Source organism: Chelonoidis abingdonii, chromosome 1 (assembly GCF_003597395.2).
Source record: "Chelonoidis abingdonii isolate Lonesome George chromosome 1, CheloAbing_2.0, whole genome shotgun sequence".
Taxonomy (NCBI): domain Eukaryota; kingdom Metazoa; phylum Chordata; order Testudines; family Testudinidae; genus Chelonoidis; species Chelonoidis abingdonii.
In genome coordinates, this window is record NC_133769.1 from 171,839,792 (window position 1) to 171,848,154 (window position 8,363).

The 8,363-nt window shown below is 40.8% G+C and overlaps 1 pseudogene; it reads left to right on the forward strand.

The window, feature by feature from the left end:
* The first annotated feature begins 6,117 nt into the window (after positions 1–6,117).
* Positions 6,118–8,026, forward strand: LOC142046225 (uncharacterized; annotated as a pseudogene).
* Positions 8,027–8,363: the final 337 nt, after the last annotated feature.

Genomic DNA, 8,363 nt, shown 5'->3' on the forward strand with positions numbered 1-8,363 from the left:
TTAATAAAAATATTTAATGGGATTGGTCCCAAGACTGATCCTTGAGAAACTCCATAGTAACCCCCTTTCTGTCCAATAATTCAACTTTCCATACAACCCTTCTGCCGTTTAGACAATTCCTTATCCACTTTACAATGCTTGTACTGATCTCCATCTTCCCTAATTTGATCAATAATTTTCCATGTGTCACCGTGTCAAATGCTTCACTGAAGTCCAAGTATATTAGATCTACTGCATTTTCCTTATCTAAAAAAAAATCAGTTATTTTCTCAAAGAAGGAAACCATGATCTACATTTGGTGAGCTCATAATTCATTGCATCCCTTTTACTTCTCTCCCTGTATATATTCTTTCCTTCAAAATCTGTTCTAAAACCTTGCATACTACAGAGGTACTACTATACTTTTTCCCATTCTTAAATACAGGTATGATGTTAGCCATATTGTACTACCCCTGACAGTAGTAGATAGATAGATTAAACATCCTTGGCTCCAGGACTAGCAATCTCATGTGCCATTTCTTTCAGTATTCTGGGGTGGAAGTTATCTGTTTCCCCGATTTGAGGGCATTAAGGTCTTTAAAAGTTTTTCTTCAACCTCAGATGGGGTAATTTCCATTACTAGATACTCATTTCCATCAGCAATACCGCCTTCATGCACATGTTCCATATCATCATTGTAACGTAAAACCAAAGCAAAGTATTCACTTAGTTTTTGGTCCATACCTAGATTATTTTTAATATCTTTCCCATCCACATTGCAGAGAGGATCTAACTCATCCTTCCTGAATCTCTTTTTTTATTTATATAATTTATTTAAAAACCTCTTAATATTTACTTGGAAATAGTTAATTCAACTTGACTTTTAGCTGTTGTCACTTTACTTCCACATTTTCTTACCTCCACAATGTAGCCTTATTTGCTGATCAGTCCCTTTTTTCTACTCCCTATAGGCTCTCTGCTTACTCCTAATAACCTAATACTAGCTTGCAGGATAGTTCCTAGGCATCAAGCCCCATAGTTTATATGATAATGTGTACAGTAAACCTATTTTAGGATTTAGAAGTTTTTAAAATGTAGAAGCTATTTATTCGGTTCCCAAGATCTGTAAAATTTAATTCATGGTTACTAAGGGAGGTTTGCTCTACAATTGAAGAGCTATGGAAACAGTATTTGAAGTGTTAACCTCTGCAAAACATACCCAAAATCAATTCTGTTACAAGTGTGATATTGATAGAATTCACAAGATGTAGTAGTTAAATGTTTTTCTGGCTCTTGTATAGGGTGACCTACATCTTGTAGTCATCCCAAGCTTATGCTGATAAAAATGTATATACTTTTCCATTCATAAGATATATAGCATCAGCTTAACAGACATGTAATATTAAAGCCAGCATAGTCATAAATTGGAGAAAATATTAACACAAATCAGATTAACCCTCAAAACTCTAAAATCCACAAAAGAAACTCACCCACTTTGAAGTGTGTCCTGCATGTCAAATCACACAGAAGTATCACAGTACATCAGGGCCGCCCAGAGGATTCAGGGGGCCTGGGTCTTCGGCAGCGCGGGGGTCCTGCTGCCAAATTGCCACTGAAGACCTGGCACTTCGGTGGCGGGTCCTGGGAGGGGGGAAGGACCCCCCACCGTGGGTCTTCAGGGCACTCCGATGGCAGGTCCCAGAGCAGAAGGCCCCCCCCGCCGCCGAATTGCCACCAAAGACCCGGAGCAGAAGAAGCTCCGGGGCTCCCAGAGCAAGTGAAGGACCCTGCTCCAGGGGCCCCAAAAAACTTTTTGGGGCCCCTGTGAGGCCTGGGGAAAATTGCCCCACTTGCCCCCCCTCTGGGCAGCCCTGCAGTACATCATAAATGAGCACATTGACATATTGCTACCTCCAGCATCTCAAATACACGCAGTGGTTCCAATTCAAATAAGCAGAGAATGGAAAGATTTCCCTGCTGCCCATGGAATTCATCCATCTCCTTCAATTAAGCTAGAACACCATGATTAAGCATGAAATTCTCCCTAGCTTATAAAATGTGTGAAAAGCCAGTGTTTGTTATTTTACTTTAAATTTCCCCAGCGGGTAGAACTCCCATATGCCACTTACAGGATTTTATCCTTCAAATCCTGCAGATTACTCAAATCCAATAGTAGTCCAGGTGTGTTTATAAGAATGTGGACCCCACTCAGGAAAGTTGATGTGCTTCAAGGTTTTACACTCCCAATCATTACTATAGTACTTGAGTTGTTAAGAAAACCTGTGTTATTGTTCCTTCTGAAATTCATACTATTGTCTGGTTTGGGGAAATTTTTGATACCATAAAATATTTAACATGCTCCAGTCCTTGCATGAGATTTAAACTTGTTGTAGCAAGCTTTTTCCACTACACCATTCATATATCTTTACATATATCATATTTAGTGACAAATTCTATGTTTACTTACACTCCAGAAATTGAAATAAATGGTACCATATAGTATATAAATTGGCACAGGATTTGGCCCATGGAGCCTTTCCATTAAAATAATACTGTTCTGCATTATAAGATATTCCCATAAACATTTACACATAAATAACAAATATAAGAATCAGAAATTCTAATTAAGTTTTCCATCACACTCACCTAATCTTAATTATAAATCTAAATTGTTGCCACTAGAAAATGTTTTGGTCAATATCTTAGTTGACTTAAACACAACTGCATTATCTCTGTAATGTAAAAGATCTTTTACTATCTTATCTTTTATTGAAGTTGGAGGATATTTATACAGCTATCCTATCATTTACACAATCAATCTTGTGCATTATTGATCCAGTGTGTTTTCACTAGGTTAAAGTAGTTTCAAATTACAAGTTGCCACATCTGTCATGTGGGCATTGCAGATACAATCAATTAAGCTTTCTGATCACCATGAACATGATTACCAGTAGATCCTGTGGGTCAATTCCTGACTGTATTAAGCATCAAATACGAAGTCAGTTGACTGGAACATAATGAAATGGTGAATCAACACTGAAAGTCTGCATATGCAATGGCAACTCCATAAAAATACAAGCTATCACAATGGGTTAGTTATAAATCACAGTAAGGGCATATTTAAAATATATCTGGACTCATTTTGTTCAACATTGCAGGAAAGAGTCACATCTCTGTAGCACAAAGTATTACAAACAAATGTAGCAGTAGCCAAGAAATTTTAAGGGGTGATCAATGATTTCTACCGTTGGCTACCCATGAAAAATATTCACCCCTTTAGTTAATAGTATAGAACTTGGAGCATACAGTTGTTTATAAATGAACAAGCTCTGTTGTAGAGATAGGAAGCTGTTCAGGTTAGGTCAAAATCTGGTGTGTTCCTTTTCATCGGTTTTTACTCAACTGCAGAGTTTTTCCTTTAGCAATAATGTCCAGGAACTGACCAACTCGTAGGTACGTATGAAAACCCCAACCAAATAAATTACATTATGAATTAAATTAACTATTCAAAGTTCAGTAACAATGTCCTGAAAAGATCTCCAGTTGAGGGATTTGTCTTTCCATCTTTTAAGTTTAGCATCATTTTGTCCTGAAGGAATACTTGGTGGCCTGCATATCTAGCAAATCAGTGAGAATTGTGGCACTACACCAATAACGTTACTTTTTTTCCATATTTTTAGAATCATAGCATGTTTTCTGATATTCTGTCTTTCCAATTGTTCAGTTTGGAAAAATAACGAGAGCAATATGCTGTTCAAAGCTGCATTATGTGCAGCTGTTTCAAGTTTCTGTAACCACTATTTCAAAACATCAAGGCTACCTTACAACAAAGTATTCAAGTTGAGGAAGCTTAGTAACTCCTTTTGTTTTATCTCTTTCAAATCTATTGTTGGCCTCTTTGAAGGCTGTGAAAAATGGGTGCATGTTTTATCTAGACGGAAGGGAGAACTTGTAGAAAGAACACATGGGAAATGATATTTTATTTTCATTAAGTTGACCCTGCTAACTTAGATAAGATTTCATTTCTTCATCCTTCAAGGTCTTGACATTAGATGTATAAAAAAGGTTGCAGATTTACAATTATACATTCAGTTTAACTCTGTGAGATCTATACACCCTCATGTTTGAACCCCTCAGGGGACCATCAGTATGGATTTTTACTGAAATAATCCAGCTGGGCATCATATTTTACTTGAATATATTTAACCAAAAGGCTTATGGTGATATAGGTTTCATACCATTGCAATTTTGTGGCTCTGTATGGAAGCTTTTGTTTCACAAAAATAAAACCAGAAAGCCTTCTGCAAAAAAAAGTAGAATTTGATGGGTTTATTTAAAAAAAAAATCATGGATCATGATGCCCTCAAGCTCTCCAGAATCTGATAAACTGTTTCAAAAGTTGGATAGAGCAAGATTTCAAAACAGATATCCCTCTACACCTTGTATCTCTTTTTGAGGACAATCTATGGTATGTACCATTCAGGTAAAGCAACTCCTATAGAGAATTGCACATTGGTTTCATTAAGGTTAGAAACTCATGTCCAACAAGCAATTACAAAAAGATAATCCCAAATAACCCTATTTACGGCCTTCTCTATATCTAAAGTTAGACACGGCCTATTATTCATTCTCTGAATGTGATGAATGCTCTTTAATATTTGCCAAGTAATATAATTAGAAGCTTTTCCTGAGTAAAGCCAAATTGATCGGTGTTAATTCGTAATAGTAGTAGGGCTAGAGTTATCCTGTTTGCTAATACCTATGCCACTATTTTATTATCTGAATTAATTTGAGACACTAAGAGCTACTGGAAAGTTTTATACAACATGCTGCTGAAGTACTCTGGCCTTGGAAATTTGCTATTTGGAAAGGCCCAGAGACAGTTTTGAACTTCATTGGTTGCCATCGCTTTACTTTGTTCTTCATTAATCTGCAGAAGTTGAATTTTTCCAGCAACTAATTATGTTTTATATTACAGTAGTGCCTAGGGCTCCCAACTGTGCACCAGGTCCCCATTGTACTAGACATTGTACACACACAGTCCCTGCTTTAAAGAGTTTACAAGGTAAATATAAGATGAAAGACAGTAGGTGGATACTACTCACAGACAGGGAAGCAGAACGAAACAACGAGATTTTTAAAGAGATTATTTAGTATTATTATTTTTTAACATGTCATTTTAACCCTCAAACCAGCTTCAAGTATTTTGTGGCAGGTACCCTTTTATTCTCAAGTAGACAATTTTCATTAATCTCATCTAAATCACAAGACCTTGAAACCCCAAACATGCACTATTCTATCCTGGACCAATAGCTCACAATCCTTCTGGGCTAGAATTAGGCACTTTTTCCCTTTGGAAAGGGGAGTACTCCAGCTTTCTGATATGACACACAGCACTTGCTATTAAGCCTTTAGGATATATCAACATTCCATTGTAACCCAGCTCTGTGGGACCTCAGATTGTGGACTCAGTGTTTCCAAGCCCACACTAGAATGCCCACACTGCATTGTAAACCTGAGTTTACAAATGCTGGACCAGAGTCTCTCAGCCTTGTTAATGCATCCATACTGCACTATCCAGACCTTCTAACTTGGGTCTATAGCTTGAGTTGCACTCACACTGCCAAATGACAGGGCTTGAACTCAATCCACAGTTGCACTTGGGTTCCAGCCCTCCTCCCTAGCAGGGTCCTAAGACAGGGTCCTGAGTGCTTGCTAACTTAAGTCGAACTCATTTCTGTGTGTGGATGGAAGGTGAGGATTGGGCTTAAATCTGAGCCTTGGTCTACACTATGAGTTGAGGTTGAATTTAGCAACGCTATATAGATTTTACCCTGCACCCATCCACTCAACAAAGTCATTTCTGCTGACTTAAAGGGCTCTTAAAATTGATTTCGATACTCCTACCCGATGAGGGGATTAGCGCTGAAATCATCCTTGCCGGGTTGAATTTGGGGTAGTGTGGATGCAATCTGATGGTATTGGTCTCTGGGAGCTATCCCAGAGTGCTCCATTGTGACCACTCTGGACAGCACTCTCAACTCAGATGCACTGGCCAGCTAGACAGGAAAAGCCCTGCAAACTTTTGAATTTCATTTCCTGTTTGCCCAGTGTGGAGAGCGATCAGCACAGGTGACCATGGAGCCCCAGAATCGCAAAAGAGATCCAGCATGGACCAAATGAGAGGCACTCGATCTGATTGCTGTACGGGGAGATGAATCTGTGTTATTGGGAACTCTGTTCCAAAAGACGAAATGTCAGAATATTTGAAAAAATCTCAGAGGGCATGAAGGACAGAGGCCATAACAGGGACACTCAGCAGTGCTGTGTGAAACTTAAGGAGCTGAGGCAAGCCTACCAAAAAAACAGAGAGGCAAATGGCCGCTCCGGGGCAGAGCCCCAGACATGCTGCTTCTATGATGAGCTGTATGCCATTCTAGCGGGTGGTCCTACAACTATCCCACCCCTCTGCTTTGACTCTATCAATGGACTCTCACGCAACAGGGGTGCAGATTATGGGGATAAGGAAGAGGAGCAGGAGGAGGACGTTGAAGTTAGCACACAGCAAGGAAGCGGAGAAAACGTTTTCCCCGACAGCCAGGAACTATTAATCACCCTGCACCCAGTACCCTCCCAATCCACTTGAAGGCAGCGAAGGCACCTCTGGTGAGTGTACCTCTGCAAATATTGTACATGGTTTAAAAGCAAGTGTGTTTAATTATTAATTTGCCCTGAAGACTTTGGATGTATTCACAGCCAGTACAGCTACTGGAAAAGCTGGTTAACGTGTATGGGGATGGAGCGGAAATCCTCCAGGAACATCTCAGTGAAGCTTTCCTGGACATACTCCCAAAGCCTTTGCAAAAGGTTTCTGGAGAAGGCAGACTTATTCTATCCTCCATTACCTCACCAGGCCAGTAGCACGTAGCCTGGAATCATCGCATAACAAAGCATGGCAGCGTATGGTCCCGGTGTTTGCTGGCATTCAAGCAACATCTGTTCTTTATCTCTCTGTGTTATCCTTAGGAGAGTGATATAATTCATGGTCACCTGGTTTAAACAGGGGAATTTTATTAAGGGGACATTCAGAGGTGACCATTCCTGCTGGGTGTTTGCCTGTGGCTGAACAGAAATCATCCCCACTGTGCGCCACGTGGTGGGGGGAGGGGTGAAGTGATCATCCCAGAAAATAGAGTGGGGTGGAGGGGTTTTTTTGGGCTTGTGCTGCACGTTAACCTGAAAACCACAGCCCCTCCTTTTAAATGGCCAACTCACCGGGTGCTTGATATGGGACACGAGGGCACTGCTGTTTGAAACCATTCCCACATATTGTGAAGGTTAAAGAAGCCAAAAGACTGTGGCTTACCATGGCTGCCTGCAAGCCAAATTCTGTTGCCCACCAGCAGGCCTTCAATTATAAGAGTCAAAACACAACCTTGTAAAGAAAGCACACAGGCTATGTAACGTTAACAGCTTGATTCACCGTGGAAGAGTGTACTCATTGTTCTCTAAAATGTGTCTTTTTAAATACTACTCTCCCTTTCTTTCCCCTCCTGCAGCTGCAAATGTTTCAAGGCTTGCTGTATCGTCTCCAGCCCAGAGGTTAGCGAAGATTAGAAGGTGAAAAAAAGCACTCGTGACAAAATGTTCTCTGAGCCCATGCAGTCCTCCCACACTGCAAAAGCCCAGGAGAATGCATGGAGACAGACAATGTCAGAGTGCAGGAAAGCACAAAATGAACATGAGGACAGGAGGAATGAGCAAGAGGACAGGAGAGACCAGCATGATGAAAGGAGGCAAGAAGCAATGCTTAGGCTACTTGAGGATCAAACTCATATTCTCGGGCGTACTGTTGAGCAGGACAGGCAGCAGGAGGAACACAGACCATCGCTGCAGCCCCTGCAACCTCCCTCCTCCCCAAGTTCCATAGCCTCATCACCCAGACGCCCAAGAACACGGTGGGAGGGGCCTCCGGCCACCCAACCACTCCACCCCAGAGGACTGCCCAAGCAACAGAAAGCTGGCATTCAATAAGATTTGAAGTGCAGTATGGTCTTGTCCTCTCCTCCTCCACTACCCCACCAGTTGCTTCCCTCCTCCCCCGCCCCTCCCGAGCTACACTGGCAGTTATCCCCCATTTTTATGACAAAGTAATAAAGAATGCATGAATTTTGAACAACAATGACTTTATTGCCTCTGCAAACAGTGATTAAAAGGAGGGGGGGAAGGGGAGGGTGGTTTATATACAGGGATGTAGAATGAACCAAGGGGGCAGGTTTTTATCAAGGAGAAACAAACAGAACAAACTGGAACAGGTACAGAGAAGGGCTACTAGGATGATCCGAGGCATGGAAAACCTGTCTTATGAAAGGAGACTCAAAGAG